General features: G+C 45.1%; 1 protein-coding gene across 3 annotated transcripts in view; it reads left to right on the top strand.

Moving 5' to 3' along the window:
• The window catches only part of KIF26B (kinesin family member 26B), a 562,023-nt gene that overhangs the window by 502,630 nt on the left and 37,956 nt on the right, over nucleotides 1-21,437 (top strand). The gene's annotated exons all lie outside the window — the stretch shown is intronic.

Raw genomic sequence — 21,437 nt, 5'->3', positions numbered from 1 at the left:
ACTCCAGCCTGGGCGACAGAGTGAGACTCCTTCTCAAAAAAAAAAAAAAGTTTATTGTAGAATTTAGGACACTATGGCCAATAACCAATGATGAAAGTCTGGTTATACCTATCTAGTCAAGCCTATCCTCACCTATTTAAAGGGAAAAAACACAGACCTTACAGAGTTGCCATGAGGTGAGGATTAACTAAATATATGTGGATTCATGGTTTTATCTGTAAAAATCCTACAAAACCTAAGTTGCTATTGTGTAGGAGGAAAAGGTCAGGCAGTGTATTCTATAATTACTGAGATTCAGGATGAGTGCTGGAGTTTTTCTTCCCCTCAGCCCTATGTTGATGCCAGACCCCCCCCACCCCAAATACATTGTGAGTCTATTTTCTACCAGGAGAACCATTACTGGACTGACTTTAGGAGCTTAAATGGTGATTATAATCCTGTCCATCTCATTTCTAGAAATTTGGAATCCTAGTTGGATAAACCCAGAAATGGTTTTCCCAGCTCTTGTAACAACCCTTTTCTACGGGAAAATATTTTGAGTTGAAGAATTATAGAGTTTCATTTGATGTCATTTCTGTAGTTGAATAAATTCAACTTGTGGGGAGAAACGGCAGGGGAGGGAAACCGTTGGAGTTGGAGATGAAGGGAAGAGTTACTGGCCCTCACTGGTTTCCATAAAATGAGAATCATGTCTGTTAATGTCATAACTTCACAGATCATGATATAGATAAAATTCCAAATTGCACCTTATCAGGAGGTCATTGATTACATATTTTACTTATAGCTTTTACGCTGTTTCTGCAGGGTGACATGCTTTTATGATTTCTGTAAATCGTTGTTGAATTGAGGTGGGAAGATAGATGCATGTAAACATGAAATTATTTTTAATTTAAAGTAACTTCCTTTTAGAGTTGGGTTTTTTATAACTGAGTAGGGAAACATTAAAAATTGTTTTTATGGCCCAGCGTGGTGGCTCACACCTATATTCCTGGCACTTTGGGGGGCTGAGGCGGGAGGATTGCTTGAGCCCAGGAGTTTGAGACCAGCCTGGGCAGCATGGCAAAAACCTGTCTCTACAAAAAATACAAAAATTAGCCGGGCATGTTGTTGCATGGTTGTAGTCCCAGCTACTTGGGAGGCTGAGGTGGAAGGGTGGCTTGAGTCCAGGAGGCAGAGGCTGCAGTGAGTTGAGATCGCGCTGCTGCACCAGCCTGGGAAACAGAGTGAGACCCTGTCTTTAAAAAAAAAAAAAGTTTGTATGAATCGTTCAAGCTTCTTGTTAATTAAGCATATTTTTAACATGCTGGCCCTACCAACTGGCCACCTGCCCTCCTGGGAGACACCTCCACTCACCAGTCCCTGCAGACAGCTGCCTGCCTTCATTCCAGGAGTCCCCTTCCTTCTATTCTGGCACCAAGAGAGTGATCATTTAAGTGTTTCTGTGTCTCAAGTAAGCAGACTAGCATCCATGCGGTGTCAGCACAAGACCCAATCCTGGAGCTGTCCCGTGGCCTGGTTGAGCTGTTGATGGCGTGGGTACAGACTCACCAGATGCCCTTGCCCTGTCCTGCCTAACACACCTCATTGAGACCTTGCTGGATTGCCTGCTGCTGGAAACACAGGGGCCCTGGCCATCCAGCCAGCGCTGTCCTTCCCAAAACATCCATTGGCCAGTGCGTTTGTTCTGTCACCCCTCAGTGTCCTAATGCCCTTTATTGTACGTGATCTTAAAAAGACCCTTGCCGAAATGTTTTCTCCGAGTCTGGACCTCAGCCTAGATTCAATATTTGGCATCTGCAAATTTACATTTACAAAGTGATTCATCAACTAGAAACTGTCCTCTTTTGAGGTACAGGAAGATAACGCAAAGATTTACTCAAATCACCCAGCCAGTGGGTGGCAGGATCAAACTGCCTCGCTTCTCACAGCTTCAGAAGCCTTGGCAGTTCGGAGCCCTCGCTGCAGACCCACGCCCACTTCTCATCAAGCTCTCTAAATGTCGGAGCTGCCTTTGCTCCGCACGGCAGGGGAGCCCAGCACAGCAGGAAAGCCCCGATTTCTTTGATCAGTTCCGTCAGCGCTCTGAAGCCCCATTATGCAGCATTTTGTTAGCATACTAAACACCTTCAGGGTGTCAAACCTTCTCTTTGCAGTGGGTTCCTTAGAGAAGGGGAAGTTTCCTGCCCTCGAGGTTTCCTCTTACTCCTCCTGCTCACTTACGGAGGGTGGGGCGGGGGGTCGAACAAAAATAGAAAACCAAATTCCATATTCTCTTTCCTTCCCCCACCCCCCCAAAAAACACAGACACCCCACTACCTCTTCATTTGTCTCCCCAGACAACTCTGTGCTTGGAACCGGTGTTACTTGTGCTTGCTCCTGGGAAATTCACTGGAATGTGCACAGAGGGGCTGTAGCCTGTCTTCATTCCTCTTCATCATTTTACCAGGCTATTTGTCATGTGAGCAAGCTGGAAAGTGAGTTTGGAATCATTACCCATCCCAGGCATTCCCACAGGCGGCACCCTCCATGTGCGCTGAATGGTTCTGACTTTGCAAATGATATTGCCCTTGAAGATGCAGGAGGCGTGGAGCAGGTTTCCGACCTCAGCCATTACACGGCACAGGCACATTACATGGCACAGGCTTGCCGGCCAGTCGAGGCCCCATAAATCAGTCCTAAACGGTGGCACCATTCAGAAAAGCATGCAGGGAAGGCAGGGAGACCACCAAGGGCTCCAACCCCTCGTCAGTTCTGCGCTGACAGGCTGCACAAATTACTCTCTAATTTTTGAGAGCCTCCACGTCCAGGGAACCCTGCCCTCATTCCAGCATTTTGACAGTGCATTTGCAGATTTTCTTGATTCGGTGCCTTCATTTGCTCTTCCTTAGTGCTCTTGGGCACCAAGGTGCCAGGAATCTTCCCATTTAATGGATAAGAAAAAATAGGCAGAAGCGTTGAAATGACTTCTCAGGCCAAAACCCAGTGTCGCACATCCCACGGGAGTTGGCCCCCAGAAGAACCGCCACAAGGATCTGTCAAGGTGAACTGAGCTTCAACTAACGGGTGTTATGTCCCAGCTCATCTGAAGGACCACAGCTTTTCGAGACTCAGATTCTAACCACGACCCAATTATCTCAAAATAGAATTTCTGGTTCTCTTAGATGTTACTTGTAAACGGCACAGGCCCTTAGGAAGCGCACCTGTCATGCAGGCGTCCTTCAAGCCCTGAAGCATTTACCTTCATTGATGACTGCTACTTCATATGGAGAAAGAATTCCTTTAATGGATCATATGACCTGTTTGCTTATTTGCCAACATGGTGTTTCTAAACAACAGCTAGTTGCTAATGTCTTGGCTGCCCTTTAACAAGAGCTCATGGAAAGTCCTTCTGTGGTCCTTTCATGTCGTGCCTGTCTGAGATGCTTCTCCCAGTCATCTTGAAAAATGGTGCTACATAACCATCCCATCGTGGAAATGATGCCTGGCACCTCCCTCTTACAGGTTTGGTCTGTGGTTCAGACCCAGACCTAATCCTTGTTGAGATCAGTCACTGAGACACTTTGGGGTCTCAGCAGCTGTGCTGAGCTCGCCTCCTCCTCTCTCTGGTGGAGCCTGAGGCAATCTGTGATCCCAAGCTGCAGGCCACGAGCAAACACCGCAGGCAGCATCCACTTCCAGAAGCCTGTGTTCCACAAAAGCGATGAGGACGCCTATCCTCAGGGGCTATAATGGGAACTCTTTTCCTCCTAAGGCCCTAGTGAGGAGTCAGGAACCAAGGTCATCTTTAAGCTTGTAGCATCGGAGCACACCAGTTCATTCAAAGCAGCAGGCAGCACTAGAAGCTCAAGTTCAAATCAGTGACTTGAAAGGAAATGACACTTCATAAGTAGAGGCAGCTTTTTCAAAATGCAAGCACCTTCTCATCCAAGAGAGGGTGGGGTGCTGGCACCTGCGGGTCGCACTTGCAGCAGCAGGCCCAGCATTGGCAGGAACTTAAGGACGAGCCTCTCTGAAGGATGCAGACATTCCCCTCCTTGCCTGGAGAAGTGCTTCCTCCTAGAGCCCATGGAGATTTGGGGTTAGCCTCTCCTTTCTCAGAACTGGAAACCCAGTACTCAAGGTCTGGGAAGCTGGGGAAAGGGGCTCAAGATTGCTGTTAGCTACAGCGGGGTTCCAAACCCCCAGGCCACAGATTGGTACAGGTCCCTGGCCCGTTAGGAACTGGCCTGCACAGCAGGAGGTGAGCAGTGGGGGAGCATGACCACCTGAGGGCCGTTGGCTGTCTGATCAGTGGTGGCACTGGATTCTCATAGGAACCTCGTGCTATTGTGAACTGCGTGTTCGAGGGATCTAGCTTGTGTGCTTCTTATGAGAATCTAATGCCTGATGATCTGAGGTGGAGCAGTTTCATCCCCAAACCATTCCCTCCTCCCACTGGGTCTGTGGAGAAATTGTCTTCCATGAAACCTGTCCCAGGTGCCAAAAAGGTAAAAAGGTTTGGGACTGCAGAGTCACAGTGTTCAATTCCCATCTCACACAGGAGAGGAAAGGCTCTTCCTCGGGACTTGGATGTATATTATTTAGACGTACCATGAAATTAAGTAGATATTTGCCAGGAAAAATGCAAAGGAGTATCAGTTCTCCAGATTTGTTTAAGATAGCATGAAATGGAGAGGTTCATGTAAGAATCTGTGTGTGTGTGTGTGTGTGTGAGAGAGAGAGAGACATATGCATATTTAACCTCCTTTAAATGTACATTAATGCTGTATTTTCTCCTCCTGATTTACAGGGAGAATATCAATTTAGAACTATTTGCACAAACTCCAGATACCAGTTTAGAGCATTCCCTATTTAGAAATAAAATAACCAAAGTCTCAGGTTGCCAGGCAACTGCAGCAATGATAATTCTTAGTATTGCTGCTTTAGAAATACTCATTTTTATACATTTTAATGACGGTTAGGATGCAGAGAATGTGAGTTCAGAATGTCGCTGGGACATCGAGGTCCCTTTTCTATGAGATTTTTAGCATTCTCACTTGCTTTTATTTTTTCCCTCTTAGCTCTGTTTGCTTCCTTGGCTAGCGGTATCTTCATATTTAGCTATAGAAATCTCAAGAGATTGTTATTATTTTCTTAAGAGTTGAGGCAGAAGCTGCCACTACATTAATTCTGCTAGGCTCATTATAGAACCACACCAGTCACTCAGGGAGAAATGACACTGTCTGGGGATCAGCCGGGGTCACAAACACTGGGTTCAAGCTTTGGTTGTTCTGCCGCTGGTTTGACACATGAACTCTACACCTCGTCCTTTTCATTCTCAAGAGGACCACGTTCTGGCCCCTCTCAGAGCTTCACTGAATTGGGAACAGAATATCAGGCCCCAGCTCCATCATCATCTCTTGGCAGCAAAGCCACGGCTCATGTTTTTGTCTGTCCACTGCAGCAGCCGCTGTGGTGTAATGGGACCTAATGGTCTCGGGGCTGGGTAGAAATTGGAAGGCATCTTCCTTTCCCTTTTGGCCTTTCAAGTTTATCTTCCTTTATGTCTAATGTCTGGGGTTATTATTAAACTCTTTCTGAATTCTGAGCCAATGATCAAATGGATACAAGAGTATGATTGGGAATGAAAAGCCTGCTAATCCTAGCAGAGTAGGAAAGGGTAGACAGCCCCTTCCCCAACCCCCATGGCCTGAGTGGAGGAGAGAATGGCGTGGCCTGCAGGGGAGGGACAGGCAGACAGTGCCACCTGTCACACCCAGGCTCACATCCACCAGCCTCAGCAGTCAGACCTTCTTCCTTCCTCCCCTGGAAGAAGTGAAAAGAAGGGCAGAACCGAGAGCGGGAACTCTGTCTTGATCTTGCTAAAGGGGCAGAAGTTCCTAATTCATGGACTTGCTGGACCACAGGGAGGAGGAGAAAATGATCTCTGGTACTTATTTCCTGGCATTTCAGCTACACTGAAGGCAGTTAGCATGGTGCATAAATGAGACCCCGGTGAGCGTATTTCACATCATGAACACCACAGCTCAGGTATTGTTCTTACTGCGCCTCACAAGCTGTGCTAAATGCTTACGGATATTTAATGCTGACAACCTGTGACATAGGTACTGTAATAATCATACTAGTATCACAGACGGGGAAACTGGGACACAGAAAGGTTGAGTATCTTGTCCAAGTTCACACAGCTAATAGGCAACAGGGCCTCACTGCCTCCCAGCTTATCACCTCCACCGGGTACAGTTTTTGGAATATTGTGGTGCTCGGTCAACATTTGTTGCAATAATAAGTGGGGTACAACAGAGGATCAGACATACCAGCAAAGCTTGCATATGTGTAGTTGATTATAAGTAAAAGCACAGGCTGAGCACAGTGGCTCATACCTATAATCTGAGCATTTTGGAAGGCCTAGGCAGGAGGATCACTTGAGCCCAGGAGTTTGAGACCAGTCTGAACAACATAAGGAGACCTCGTCTCCACAAAATAAAATTAAAAAACTAGCTGGGCATGGTGGCTCATACCTGTAGTCCAAGCTACTTGGGAGGCTGAGGTGGAAGGATCGCTTGAACCCAGGAGGTTGAGGCTGCAGCAAGCTATGATCATATCACTGCACTCCATCCTGGACAACAGAGCAAGACCCTGCCTCTAAGTGAATGAATGAATGAATGAAGGCACAGACCCAAGGGGTAGGGCTGATGGTAGCCAATTCATACATTCAGGTCAGCCTCCTGGTCTCACTTGTTTCTGTGATTGCTAAGCCAGGCTGATGGCTAGATACCCATGGCAATGAAGAATGTGAAATATGAAAGGTAAAAAAGAGAAATAAATCTTCCTTTCAGGACCCAAGGTACTTATCAGGGCTAAATCAAAAATACCAAGTAAGAATGTAACGATGAGGGGTGGGGAAGGGGGGCAAAAAATAAAATTAAAAAGAATGTAACAGCCAATGAGACACTCCTGACTTTGAACCTGTGTGCAGGGCTCCAGGTAGATTAGAAGGCATCCTAACGTCAGTAAATGGCTGTCAGTGGGGCCTGACAGTCTGGGTCCCATGTTCTGGGCACCACCAATGGAGGGTGTCCTCTCATGAAAAGGCTTAGCCTATTTCATGAGCCTTTAAAAAAATATATCTATAATCTTTCTCGTGAAAGAGCCTGAAAGTTCATGGAGCCACTTCCCAAGCCACACTGATGGGAGAAACTGAAGGACCCCACCAGGCTTTCTCTGGCTCCAGGACCCCCACGAAGGCCTCCTGATTTATCTGGGGGAGCTCCTGCATAAGAAGCGTGACCATTTCCCACAGTGGAGAACCAGACACTGGGCACAGCCTACTTGATAAGACAGCTTCCATCTCCCGCCCCTCCTGGGTGTGCAGAGGCATTCCTGAGTGAATAGGTTCAGGTCAGAGCAGGAGAGGTTATCACCCAGGCTGTGCCTTGAAGCTTTGCTGAGTACAAGAAAGCTAAGGAAGAGATAAGCAAGAGGTGAGAATGATGGCAGAGCTGGCAAGTGAGATCATGAGTTTTTCCTCAAACATCTGGCTAAGAATAGAAGCTTTGGGAAATTCCACAATTGGCAGATTAAGATGATCAACCTCTCAGCTGGAATTTGTGAAGTTTCTTCAGACTGAGCTCCCAGAGAAGTATGTGTAGTGGAATCGCTGTACTTTCTAAAGAGATGGATTGCAACCTGTGCTGTTGAGCTAGTGCTGAGCAGGGGCCAGGCGACATGGATTCTAGCGGCCCTGCCACGGCTAACCTCACACACTCAGACGCTCTCCCCGAGCTTTTCATCTCTCCATCAGCAAAATCTCAATCATTCTTACTCCTCGTCCACCTCAGAAACATATTGTAGGTTCCATGGAGACGATGTCTGTGGTAGACAAAAAGACGTGCTTCAAAGGCAGAAAGGTCACTGTTTTATCATCTTTCAGAATCGTGTAACCCACATGATTCTGCCACCATCCTGTCTCCTGTGCATTCCTTGATTTTGAAAGTATGCATCTGTTCTTTTGACCAAGTAGATAATTACCGTCTATCGAAATGAACCCTCATGCATTTATTCAATGAGAGTTTGTGTGCCTAACACACAGCATGGCTGCCTGATACAGATACTTGGTTTAAGAGAATTCCACAGGCTCTGCACGAGAGTGAAGTCGTGATGTAAGGAGGCAAAGGACTCTGCCCTCAAACAGTCCAATGGGCCTGAGAATGAGCCTGGGGTAGGGGTCCGATGCTGCTGCATCCCCAGTTGTATCTGTGTTTCCCAGTGACTGGGGCGTGATTTGAATATTTAAAGATACTCCTTTTTCATACGGCCTTTAAATGCAAGCTGAGTACTTCTGCTGCACAGCCAGCGAGGTGGTATGTTTCTAATGCTGAAGTAAAACTTGTCTGTGTTGGACTTAGTGAGAGAATGGTTTTCGTTCAGAGATTGTCATGGCCAACTTTGATATACATTTCACTTTACATTTTACACCCCACGTGACTCATAACATTGAACTCTGTCATCCGTAGAACTCAGTGCTGTTCTGATCAGCAAGGTAGATTCTGGCCCAAAAGAACTGGTGGAGGAATTTAAGGAACTGGTTCTATTATAAGCCTAATTTAAGTCACCAAACATACAGAGAAAATAATTTGAGAAATGTATAGCAGAAATCTAAGTTTTCCATTTATTCATTTACTCAAAAATACCCTACAATAAATACCAGGAATATAACAGATGATCTGCGTTCTTGGGCAACTTACAGTGTAGCAGGGATACAGACACTGAGCACCGAGTAACTGATAATATACGCACATCAGCGCTGAATCGGCACTAAGGGAAGAAGGGGCCTGGTGGGGCTGAGGAATGTCATAGAGTGGTGATTCTCAAGCTCTCACCTCCTCGAGTCCCACTCACTCTCTACTCACGCTCATCTGTGTCTTCCAAAGTTTGCCACAGTCCATCCTCTAAATGCCTGAGTCGTTCACAGCTGTTCTGTCATTCCCTGCTTTGATATAGAGATGATCCAACACAAATCATGACAAACCACTAAGCCAAATGCAAGACTCTGAATCCATAGCTGAGTGTGATCTTTAATGATGACTGATTATCATATCACAAGTTGTGTCGTAACCAGAAAGAAAACAGCCAAAGAAGGAGGGCTTTAGGTTGGTCTGGGGACAGTGCGGAGAGCCCGAGACGCCCCTGGGCACCTATAGGGGGCTGTGATTATTCAAGGATGGCTTGATTTAGGCACAATTAGGCATTGGACAGGACGGAGCATACAAATGTGTTGGGGATTAATTCATTAAAAATCTGCCTTGAACCTTAATAGAGCTTCAGTCAGAGTATCCAACCATAAATTCTCACCTGTTTCACAACTGGTTCAGGCCCAATTGAGCATTAACAGATTTTTTTTTGTTCATGCAAATGAGGCGATAATTTATTTCATGTGTAATTGAACAATTTTTGAATAGTTACATTTGTGGAGTAGTTAAGTTGTATCAAATTGTCTAATGTACCTAGTAATTTTGTAACTGAAACAGAGCTGAATTTCATTTTGACATAACAAAAGAAGAACCACATAAGGAGAGGTGGTGTGAGGAACAGTAGGCTTTTAAGAGACTTTATGATATTCTGTTCTTTAGGGCAATGACCACAGTTGCTGTTTCTTTTTATCCTCGCTATTCTTTCTTTTCACTCCCTACCGATGAGATCAATGAAAATTTGGGGGCATTTCTAGATTTGGCAGCCTCCCATTTATAAGCATACATTTTTTTAGTTTTGTGCCCTGACGTGCCCATTTTTCTGAGGGTCAAGTGTGTCTGTCTTTAAAACACCGCGTTGGTGTCTTTCAAACCACTTATCAAGGGTTGTTTCTCCCATGAGACCTTGTCATCCTTGAGCCTGAAATCGCATGCTGAGAACTAATTGCAGTAGCTGTATACACTGAAGGTATTTTTATATCGTTTCCTGAACAAAGTTCACTGCCCACTTCGTTAAGGGCACCTGCCATATCCACTGTTTCCTTCTGAGAACTCTTTTTGGTGAAGAAGGGATTTTCATTTTCTTTACACTCCGCAATAGCTGCCAGAAGGCCCCTTTAAAATGCAGATCTGATATCTCTTGGTCTTTAAAACCTTCAGTGGCTTCCTTTTGGCTACAGGATAGTTGAAACCCTTTTGTGGCCTGTGGAGCTCTTCCGAATTTGTGCCACACCTACCTTTCTGACCATAGAAACTGCACAGAGATGACTGAACACCCCACCCCACCCCCACAGTCACATGCTTTGCCGATGCTGTTTCTTCTGTTTCCAGTGGCTGTTCATTCACTCACTCATTCATTCATTCAATCAATAGTTACCAAGAACATACCCTACTCCAGTACTGTACTGGAGCTCCTCCTCCATTTGTGAGATTCTTCTTATGTCTTTGACATGCTTTGATTGTAAGATGTGTTGCATATACAGATGTAGAAGCATATCTGCTAAGTCTATAGAATGACAAAAAAATCTGTGTACCCACCACCCAGGTTAGGAAATAGAACATTCCACTAGCTTAGGTGCCCTTGTGTGATTGTCTGCCTTCCGTCACCCTCCTGCCTGTTCCAGAGGTGACCACAGTGCTGAATTTTCTGTTTTTGATCCCTTTGCTTGTCTTACAAGTTTTACCACCTAAGTATGTGTCCCCCCAAAACATACTGTTTAGTTGTATCTGCTGTTGAACATTACATAAATGAAATCATACTCTCTTCTATGCCCGTCCACATCTTCTTTCAATCAGTATTTCATTTTTGAGTTCCATCTTGATGTGCACAGCTAGAGGTTCTTAATCTTCATTGCTGTATGATTTTTCTATTGTAGATGGATATTGCAAAATATTCTTCTGTGGGTGGATTTCTAACAAGTTTTAAAAAACTGATTGTTGAAGTTAATCAAACCTATTTCTGCATCTAATGAGATGCTCACTTGGTTCCTCCATTAATCATTTAATATGGTCAATTACATTGTGAGTTTTCTTTTTGAGACAGGGTGTCACTCCGTCACCCAGACTGGAGTGCAGTGACACAAACAAGGCTCACTGCCCTCCCAGGCTCAAGTGATCCTCCTACCTCAGCCTCCCATGTAGCTGGGACTACAGGTGTGCACCACCATGCCTGGCTAATAGCTTATATTTTTTGTACAGATAGGGTTTTACCATGTTGCCCTGGCTGGCTTTGAAATCCTGAGCTCAAGCAATCTGCCTGCCTTGGCCTCCCAAAGTGCTGGGATTACAGGTGGGAGCTACTGCGCCCGGCCAATCAGTTTTCCGTTAATAATACTAAAAATTCTTGGATTCCTTCCTGCTTATTCTTTGAGGCTTATCTCAAATATCATCTCCCCTCTCAAGCCTTCTCTGATCTCCTTTCCCCCCTCCTAATTCTTTGCTCCAGGGAAGTTGTTTCCATCTTCCAACTCAATGGCATTAAAATGGTATTTTAATGTAGGCACTTATATTTTAAATATTTGTTTACATACATCTCTCCTATCATATGAGCTCATCTAGATAATGATGGAGGGCACACGCAGTGGCTCACACTTGTAATCCTAGCACTTCAGGAAGCCAAGGCAGGGGGATCACTTGAGCCCAAGTTCAAGACCAGCCTGGGCAACATAGTGAGACTCCATCTGTACAAAAAAAAAATTAAAAGTGTATTAGCCATGCATAGTGGCGTGTGCCTGTAGTGCCAGCTACTCGGCAGGCTGAGATTGGAGGATTACGTGAGCCTGGGAGGTTGAGGCTGCAGTCAGCTATGATCATGCTACTGCACCCCAGCCTGGGCAACAGAGCAAGACACTGTCTCAAAAAAATAATAATGATGGAATCTTGTTCTTCGGCTTCCTTATGATTTTGCACTAATCTGAATGAAACCAGCCTGATTTAAACCCTGCATCTTTAGTAATAGATAGGAGTCTGACACCCACCTTCAACTTTGTGGTAGCCTGCCCAGCTTCCCAGAGGACACCTTTGTGCCCGCAGGCTTCCGGTGGCCATCGGAGCCCCAATCTAAACTAGGATAAAGTATATGTTTTGTGGTATTGTCACCTGTTTAGGATGAGAAGAGGCACTGAAGCTATAACCCTATTTTCTGAGCCAGATAAAATAGCAAACATATATTTGCTCTACTGGGTTATTTTGACAAATTTATCAAGCATCTTCAAAATATACAGTACTAGTCTAAGCATTAGGGCTAATGCAGAGAGCTTTTGCACCAGTAGGACAGAGGAAAAAATGTACACAAATTAGAGTGCAAGGCATAAAGCAGTTAAAAGCCACATTATCAAGTACATTCAAGGAAAGAGGTAAGCAGTTCCAGCAAGTAGGCTGGGCGCGGTGGCTCACGCCTGTAATCCCAGCACTTTGAGAGCCCAAGGAGGGCGAATCATTTGAGGTCAGGAGTGTAAGACCAGACTGACCAACACGGCAAAACCCAATATCTACTAAAAATCAAAAAAAAAAAAAAAAAAAAAAGAAAAAAAAAAAGCCAGGCGTGGTGGAACATGCCTGTAATCTCAGCTACTCGGGAGGCTGAGGCAGGCAAATTGCTTGAACCCGGGAGGTGGACGTTGCAGTGAGCCGAGATCACGCCATTGCACTCCAGCCTGGGCAACAGAGCAAGACTCCATCTCAGAAAAAAAAGTTCCAGGAAGTCAGCTGTGAATATTTTTTCTATGGCAATAATAATAAACATAAGATGCGGGTATAGATTCCTATTTATGACTACAACTCTCCACATGTCTAGAATTTGGTGGAAGCAAATAGGTCTTAGAATTTACCCCAAAGCTTGAATTACTGAAACTACCTGTTAGTAATAGTCATTTATCACATGGATTTGGCGCTGGTGTCCTAAGGATATAAGTACAGGGAAGTTCTGGGCATGCATTAGTGCTCTAAGGAAAGGCCTTCGCTGGTTAATGTCCCCAGGTTTGGGTTGGTAGCCTACCATTTGGTATCATACTGAGCTCCCTAATTTTGAGCTACATCTAGAAGACCATGTGCCTGGTGCCAAGAGGGACACTTAGACTGTGTGGATGGAGCTTCATCAGCTGTTCTAATGAACGTTTTGCAAAAGACCATTGTGAGTGAGATGGGAGTTTCTCTGTTTTCAAGCCCAGGACCCTGCCTGCTGGTGTGTCCCTCTTCTGAGTCATTCAGCCTTGACCCACTCTAGGGAACCGGAGGAATCCACAGCCCAGAGCTCTCCGATGGTGGCCTGTTTGACAGTCACATTCTGAAAAAGCAAACCTCTTGGCTTGATTTCTTGCTGGAATAATGAAACCCAGCTCGGCCCCTGCTTGACAATTGCCTTTGGGAAAAAGGTAATAGCCACCATGAAGCACCATTCAGTTGGACCTTTCTAAAAGCCACGGGTTTTTTCTTTACCAAAGTCCTTCATTTGAGCCTATAATCTGTGAATGAAAAGAAGCGATGATTCCTCTAAAAGCCTTTTGGTTGGAGTCAGAGTCACCCTTTGAGCATTGAGTTCTTGTCCAGGGACCTCTCCTATGTCGTCTTGGAGTCATGGGTGTTGTACAAAAGCAACAGGCCTAGCAGAGCTACCAGCGTGTGAGCATTTGCAGTGTGAGCCCAGGCTCTCTACAGGACGAAGATTCTCTCACCAGCGTGTGAGCATTTGCTAGTGTGAGCCCAGGCTCTCTACAGGACGAAGATTCTCTCACCAGCGTGTGAGCATTTGCTAGTGTGAGCCCAGGCTCTCTACAGGACGAAGATTCTTCCCAGCGTGTGACCATTTGCTAGTGTGAGCCCAGGCTCTCTACAGGACGAAGATTCTTACCAGCGTGTGACCATTTGCAGTGTGAGCCCAGGCTCTCTACAGGACGAAGATTCTGTTACCAGCATGTGAGCATTTGCAGTGTGAGCCCAGGCTCTCTACAGGACGAAGATTCTCTCACCAGCGTGTGAGCATTTGCTAGTGTGAGCCCAGGCTCTCTACAGGACGAAGATTCTTACCAGCGTGTGACCATTTGCTAGTGTGAGCCCAGGCTCTCTACAGGACGAAGATTCTGTTACCAGCATGTGAGCATTTGCAGTGTGAGCCCAGGCTCTCTACAGGACGAAGATTCTCTCACCAGCGTGTGAGCATTTGCTAGTGTGAGCCCAGGCTCTCTACAGGACGAAGATTCTTACCAGCGTGTGACCATTTGCTAGTGTGAGCCCAGGCTCTCTACAGGACGAAGATTCTTACCAGCGTGTGACCATTTGCAGTGTGAGCCCAGGCTCTCTACAGGACGAAGATTCTGTTACCAGCATGTGAGCATTTGCAGTGTGAGCCCAGGCTCTCTACAGGACGAAGATTCTCTCACCAGCGTGTGAGCATTTGCTAGTGTGAGCCCAGGCTCTCTACAGGACGAAGATTCTTACCAGCGTGTGACCATTGGCTAGTGTGAGCCCAGGCTCTCTACAGGACGAAGATTCTGTTACCAGCATGTGAGCATTTGCAGTGTGAGCCCAGGCTCTCTACAGGACGAAGATTCTCTCACCAGCGTGTGAGCATTTGCAGTGTGAGCCCAGGCTCTCTACAGGACGAAGATTCTCTTACCAGCGTGTGAGCATTTGCAGTGTGAGCCCAGGCTCTCTACAGGACGAAGATTCTCTTTTCACCCTCACGTCAACCTCATGTCAAGATGGGAGATAAAGAATAGCAAAGTAGGGCTGGGTGTAAACTCTGGATACCTTCTTCAGGTATCCAGGGATAGATGCTGTGATTACTCCTATTTTATAGATGAAGAAACAGATGCAAGGAGCCCACGTCCCATGCACAAGCTAGGATTCAAACACGGTGGGGCTCCAGCGCCTTCCCTTTCAGTCCCCACATTAGCCTCTGGATGAGGTGTGGGGAAAAGCACACAGATCAGACTGGGGGGACCTGAGTTCCAGCCCCAGCTCCTCGCCTGCTGCCTGCGTGACCTTAGAGTCCCGAGGGCTGCATCTGTGAAATGCAGAGGGGGTGGCAGACAGCTCGTCACAAGGAGTGAATAAGATCGTGCAGATGAAGGTATTTGGTATACTGAAGAGCTCTGAGAATGATGACGATGATGTGCAAGTCTCTTCCAGGACTTTTTGTGTGCCTTTCGTAGTGTAATACAGACCCCGGCACATGGGTGTTCACACTTAGGATATGACCAGCCTCACAGCTAAGTTGCTTAGCATATGGTACCAGTGAACCCAAGTTTGTAAACCAGAACTTCCCATTGCCTTCTTGATTGTCAAGTTTGACCCTAGCCAGCATCCTCTGAGACACTGAAAATAGACCCTGTGTGTCCAGAGGCAGCTGAGCGTTTGTCTCAGGCCAACCTCACATTCAACCCACTATCCTCCATCTTGTTCCTCCACGAGGAAAGGGATGTGAATGCCTATAAGCCATCAGAGATGCAGGTGAAACAAACCTCAGTGCATCATTGCACAGGGCCAGACGGAGGGGCCGGTGTTTCCCTGCAGAATCTGGAGGACAGCTGTGCCAGCCACGTGTTCAGGCCCAGGATCCACAATAGGAAAGGGGTTGCTAATGCATTTCAAACTATCTCTAAAGTTGTGAGGGCAAATGGCAAAATCCCATCATGTCAAGTCTTCTTGCTATATACATTTGAGTAGAAAATGACACAAGCCAGAAGCTCCAAAGCCTGAGATCCAGAGCATAAACTCCCGCTGTCATGTTGAGGCCGGGGCAGTCCAGTCATAAGCAGTGCTCCAAAGGAATGCGGTAGGCCATTCTCGTCTTGCTGTAAAGAAATACCCGAGGCTGGGTAATTTCTAAGGAGAAAGGTTTATTTTTGGCTCACAGTTCCACAGGCTGTATGGGAAGTGTGGTGCCGGCATCTGCTTCTGGTGAGGCCTCAGGAAGCTTCTAATCAAGATGGAAGGTGAAGGGAGAGCAGGTGTGTTACATGGCAACAGAGGGTGCAAGAGAGAGAAGGGGGAGGTCCCAGACTTTGAAACAGCCGGATCTCGTGTGAACTAATAGAGCGAGAACTCACTCATCAACAGGGGATGGCTCTAAGCCATTCAGGAGGGATCTGCCCCCATTATCCAGCCACCTTTCACCAGGCCCCACCTCTAACACTGGGAATCACATTTCAACATGAGCTTTGGAGGGTACAAACATCCAAACCATATTGGGCTCTATCGTTTTTGAGATTTTATTCACTGGGTGACAACGTAGAGCCCCCACAGCTGGGCTGATATGATTTGTTCCCGTTTCCTGGGCACCCAGGTATGCAGGGCCACGAAATGAGCCTCTTGTGACAACTGAGCCACCTTGACCGATGGCTTTAACTCGGGGCCTGGAAGTCAGACTCGCATGCTTTGAGGATATTTTTGTGGTGGTGTCATTTGTTATGAGGGTTATTCTTTATTCTCTTGGTACTTCCCAGCCTCGTTACTTCTCTGTGCCGAACTGTGCCAGGAAATCACTGACTTTATCATCATCATGATCATCATCATCATCACCATCACTCAAACTTTGGTAGTGCAGTGCAGTGCTTGCTAGTGCCAAGCTCTAGACTCGGTTCTTTATATATACTCAGTCATCGCGTGTTCATGGCAGTCTCACAGGACCAGTACTACAAATGTGTCTAAGGAGATTTCCTTGAAATCTCCTTTGTCACAGCAGCCTGGAGCATGCAGAAGCAGGTAACAGAAATACCAGCAGCCACTCCTGACTCATCACTGATAGTGGAACTGGTAAGGGACAAACTTGTAAATGAGCAAAGTTAGATTTCTGGGCCTCATCACCACCTCCCCACTCAGGGCTGTGCCCCTACCCCACAGGTACCCGGTACCTTCGTGCTCTCCAAGAATGCCCCGTGCTGCCACCTTCCACCCCCATCCTCCTGCCTGTACCTTGTTGCAAATCCCCAACACCCTGGGTCTCAGTTGACTCTATACCTACCCCAAAAGGCATCTTTCCTGCGGGTGCTCCTTCCCATGAAGCCCTGTGGTAAGGTCATGTGCTGTCTTCGGTCAAATCAAAACCCCAATATCTGATAAGAGTCTAATGATATATGAGAGTTCCCACTATTCCCAACCTTGTCAATATTTGTATTGTTTGATTTTTAAAGTTTTTGGCCATCAGGTGAATATTTAATAGTATGTCATTGTAATTTTAATTTGCAATTTTTCCCGATGACTGCTAAGGTTGAGTATCTTTTCATGTTTATTCTCTTTTTGTATAGCTCCTGTTCATGTCTTTTGCCTGCTTTTCCGTACAGTTGCTTAGCTTTTTGTTTATTGATTCATAGGAATTCTTTGTAACCTCTGGATACCTTCTGCAGGCACCACTCATTGGGCCTCTACTGACTAGGAACGATCTTTCAGTCATTTAAGTGTTTGCCTCTGTGTGGAGTTGTCTCTGGGCTCTCTAGCCCTACGCCATTACCACAGTCTTGATAACATTGTCCTTTGCTAATTTTCTTTATGGCATGTTCATTTTCCATTTATTAATTTCTGTTCTTTGCTATTTTTTGGGGGGGCGGGTAGGGGAGACAAAGGTCTTGTCACCCAGGCTGGAGTGCAGTGATGTGGTCATAGCTCACTGCAGCCTTGATCTCCCAGGCTCAGTAGCGATCCTCCCACCTCAGCATCCTGAGTAGCTGGGACGACAGGTGTGCACCACCACGCCTGGTTAATTTTTAAAAATTTTTTTCTAGAGCCAGGGTCTTACTGTGTTGCCCAGGCTGGTCTTGAACTCCTGAGCTCAAGTGATCCTCCCATCTTGGCCTCCCAAAGTGCTGGGATTACAGGCATGAGCCACCACACCCAGCCCTACTTTGCCATTCTTTATCTCCCATCTTAAGGTGGCTACTTAGCTTAGCAGTTTCCCCTTCTTGTTCTGTAAGCACCTACGTTGCTCTCTAAGTACTGCTTTGTCTGTATCCTCAAGTTCTGGTAATGACAGGTATTTTCACTATCATTCACTCAAAATATTTTCCATTTCTCATTGTAATTATCATTTTTTGAGACAGGGTCTCATTCTGTCACTGAAGCTGGAGTGTAGTGGTGTGATCTTGGCTCACTGCAGCCTTGACCTGCTGGGCTCAAGCAATCCACCTGCCTCAACCTCCTGTAGCTGGGACTACAGGTATGTGCCACCATCCCTGGCTTTTTTTTTTTTTTTTTTTTTTTTGGAGACAGAGTCTCACTCTGTTGTCCGGGCTGGAGTGCAGTGGCACGATCTTGGCTCACTGCAACCTCTGTCTTCTGGGTTCAAGTGATTCTCCTGCCTCAGCTCCCCGAGTAGCTGGGATTATTGGTGCCTGCCACCATGCCCAGCTAATTTTTGTATTTTTAGTAGAGATGGGGTTTTGCCATGTTGCCAGGCTGGTCTCAAACTCCTGGCCTCCAGTGATCCACTCCCTGCCTCAGCCTCCCAAAGTGCTGGAATTACAGGTGTGAGCCACCGCGCCTGGCCCATTTTAATTATTTTGTGATCCATGGGTTATTTAGAAATGTATTTATTAATTGCCACAGTTAGGTTACTTGGAATTTGTTCCTTTTGAGCCTTTTAAGCCTTGCAAAGGCAGGTGCAGCACAGCCTAGGGCTGCTTTGATCCCACTGTTGGCGCAGTACCCTTCTGAGGACTCTGAGGAATGATTTGCATATACTCACATATATATGTACACCCATTATATATACCATATATATATATATACCCAATGATATATAAAATATACACACATACCCAATATGTATATACACCCAATGTTATATATATATACACACACAATATATATATACACCCAATGATATATATATACACACACACACACCCAATATATATATACACCCAATGTTATATATATACACACACACTCTCTATATATATATATACACCCAATGTTTTATATATATACACACACCACCTATATATATACACCCAATGTTATATATACACCCACCCTATATGTATACACCCAATGATATATATATACACATACACACACCCAATATATATACACCCAATGATATATATACTTACACACACCATATATATATATATATATACACCCTATGAATATACACACACACATTCCCCCATATATATATACACCCAATGATATACATACACACACACACTATATATATACACCCAATGATATATACATACACACACCCCATATATATATACCCAATGACATAAATAATACACACACCCTATATATATATACCCAATGATATATATAATATACACACACTATATAGATACACCCAATGATATATCTATACACACACACCCCCAATATATATATACACCCAATGATATATACACACACACCCTATATATATTTACACACCCAGTGATATATACACACACACACCCTATATATATACACACCCAGTGATATATACACACACACACTGATATATATATATACCCAATGATACATATATATACACATACATCCTATATATATATATATACACCCAATGATATATATATACATACACACACCCTATATATATATACACCCAATGATACATACACACACACCCAATATATATACACACCCAATGATATATACACACACACACATCCAATACATACATATACCCAATGATACATATATATATACACACACCCAATATATATATAAACCCAATGATACATACACACACACCCCCCCAATATATATATACCCAATGATATATATACACACACACACCCCCAATATATATATAACCCAATGATATACATATACACACACACGCGTGCCCTGGGTATAAACAGATCTCCTCACTCTGTCTGCTTGAACACAGACTTCCAATCCCTTCTTGGCTTCGAGGATTATTCCGACTCTCTTTTCTGTGGCCTTGCTTGTTTTTCTGTACACATGCGGATTAGAGCTCAACCAGAGGGCTCCAGAGAGCTCTTGCTTGCTCTCAGGTCATCTCTGTCTTTTTTTTTTTCTTTGTTATTCTCTCTCTCTTCTTCTATCTCTCTAATTCTTTCTTTGCATCTCTCTCCATTCTTCCCTTCTGCTATTTTGTCCTACAAATTTTAGCTGCCCTGGCCTCCGCCAAGTCTAGGCTTTCCTTGTTCAGAAGGATGTGGCTGCCTGGCTTTGCTTGGGTCCCCTGTCGTGTTTGGGGGCCTGGAACCTCTCTCCTGGCAGTGAGCTGGGGTACTTACAAGGCTCAACTCATCTTTTTCCCTTCTCTCAGACATGACTTTCCTCTGCTGCTTGTTACCCAGTATCAGAAACCCATTTTTTTTTTCTTATAGTTTGTTTGGTTTTCTAGTTGCTTAAGGTTGGAGGGTAAATCCAATTTCTATTTTTCAAACGTGGCCAGAAGCAGAAATTTGGTCATTTGTGATCATTTTTTTTTTGTTTATTTCTTTAAACAGTTTAATTGTCTCTAACATGTTAATCAACTTTTGTTGTTTATTTGTGATCTAGGTTTGAACATCTCATCCTGCCATCTGTGGTTTCTGCTGGCTCTTTCTCATGGTGCCGTGTTTCTTTGTTTATTTGTGTCTAGGGGCTACTCATTTTCACTGGCATTTTATTTGTGAGAATTCTGCAAGCTCTGGGATAAAGAGAGTTTACTCCAGAGAGCATTTGTGTTTACTTCTACCAGGTGCCAGTTGAGGATAGTCTAAATTACATTCTCAGCTTGAAATATTTTTGACCACCCAGATATGGAGGACTAAGCCCGCAGACCTGCATGTAATTCAGACCAGCATTCGCAATTCTCAGGACAGTTTCTTTCCCCTCTGCTCAGTGCTATATTTCAAGACAGTCGTGTCTTGAATACTTAAAAGCGACAATTGTTGGGGGTTGATTTTCCTGTGAAAATTCACATGTGGAGCAGGCCTCCAGCTTTGACTGCTGCCACATAAAACTCAGCAGGGTGTTACCTGGTTGGGCAGATGTCTTTGGGGTGAAAGAAAGCTTGCCTGTTCTGCTTATTTATCTTGAGTTCCCAACTTCACTTGCTTTTTTTTGGCCTGAGGGTTCTTTACCTTTTTGCAGGTTCAACAATGCATTTGCTAAGACTTAAAAATAATATCCACGGCCGGGCGGGGTGGCTCACGCCTGTAATCCCAGCATTTTAGGAGGCCGAGGCAGTCAGATCACCTGAGGTCGGGAGTTCGAGACCAGCCTGACCAACATGGAGAAATCCTGTCTTGAGTAAAAATACAAAATTAGCCAGGCATGGTGGCAGGTGCCTGTAATCCCAGCAACTGAGGCAGGAGAATCGCTTGAACCCAGGAGGTGGAGGTTGCAGTGAGCCGAGATCACGCCATTGCACTCCAGCCTTGGCAACAAGAGTGAAACTCCATCTAAAAAAAAAAAAAAAAAAAAAAAAAAATTCCACAACATTTAACTGTACTTAATAAGGTGGTTTTCCTAGGAACCCAGCCTATCATACTGATCCTTTTTTAACTGTACTTGGTA

The sequence above is a fragment of the Pongo abelii genome, chromosome 1 (genome assembly GCF_028885655.2).
Source record: "Pongo abelii isolate AG06213 chromosome 1, NHGRI_mPonAbe1-v2.0_pri, whole genome shotgun sequence".
In the NCBI taxonomy this organism is placed as follows: Eukaryota; Metazoa; Chordata; class Mammalia; order Primates; family Hominidae; genus Pongo; species Pongo abelii.
The sequence above is the reverse complement of the archived record's forward strand: the minus strand, read 5'-3'. Positions and strand labels throughout refer to the sequence as shown.